At 67.0% G+C, this 1,049-nt stretch overlaps 1 pseudogene; it reads left to right on the top strand.

The window, feature by feature from the left end:
* Window positions 1–140: 140 nt before the first annotated feature.
* Window positions 141–1,045, top strand: LOC113962510 (annotated as a pseudogene).
* Window positions 1,046–1,049: the final 4 nt, after the last annotated feature.

The following is a 1,049-nucleotide window of genomic DNA, read 5'->3' as shown; positions in this document are numbered from 1 at the left end:
TGTTCGGGTGGTCCCATCCTGGGCTGGGTAAGGCTGGGGGTGACTGGGGCGGGGCTGGGGTGGCGGGGGTGTGTGGGGTGCCCATGGGGTCCCATCCCACCCCTGCAGGCTCTGTCTGGACGTGCCAGGCAGTGCTGGGTATGTCTGGGGTGTGGTCGGGGCAGTGCTGGGTGTGGATCTGGGTGTGGCTGGAGTGTGTCCCGTGTCCATGGACCCTATCCCACCCCCCAGGCTCCAGCTGGACATGCCGAGCGGTGCTGGGGGACGGGCACCAGCGCACCGTGCGCAGGGTCGCCTGGTCCCCCTGTGGCTCCTACCTGGCTTCTGCCAGCTTCGACGGCACCACCTGCGTCTGGAAGCGGCAGGAGGATGGATTTGAGGTGAGACCACCTCCCCAGAATCCCCCCAGCCCCCTGGGGCCCTCCAGCCCATCCCAGCCTTTGCTGTCCCCCTGCAGTGCGTGGCCACCCTCGAGGGGCACGAGAATGAGGTGAAGTCGGTGGCCTGGGCACCCTCGGGGTCCTTGTTGGCCACATGCAGCCGAGACAAGAGTGTTTGGGTGTGGGAAGGTGAGGAGGGGCTGGGGGGGGGGCTGGGAACGACTGGGGGGAGGTGTTCAGGGGCTCAGCCAGACGCCCCTGACCACTCTGTCCCCCCCACAGTGGATGAGGAGGAGGAGTACGAGTGTGTGAGTGTCCTCAATGCCCACACACAGGACGTGAAACATGTGGTGTGGCACCCGAGCCAGGAGGTGAGAGGGGGGGACCTCCCAGAGTCCCCCCGGTCCCATCCTGTCTCCCCCCCGCCCCCTTCCAGCCCCTCCTGTCCCATCCAGAGTCATTTAGGGTCACTTTGCCCCCTCACCTGCCTCCCCAGCTCCTGGCCTCTGCCAGCTACGACGACACGGTGCGTCTGTACCGGGAGGAGGAGGATGACTGGGTGTGCTGTGCCACCCTGGAGGGACACGACTCCACCGTCTGGGCCGTGGCCTTTGACAAGGAGGGGGGAGCGTCTGGCGTCTGTCAGCGACGACAGGACCCTCCGGGTGT

The sequence above is a fragment of the Neopelma chrysocephalum genome, unplaced genomic scaffold (genome assembly GCF_003984885.1).
Source record: "Neopelma chrysocephalum unplaced genomic scaffold, ASM398488v2 Primary Assembly neopelma1_182036, whole genome shotgun sequence".
NCBI classification, from domain to species: domain Eukaryota; kingdom Metazoa; phylum Chordata; class Aves; order Passeriformes; family Pipridae; genus Neopelma; species Neopelma chrysocephalum.
The sequence above is the reverse complement of the archived record's forward strand: the minus strand, read 5'-3'. Positions and strand labels throughout refer to the sequence as shown.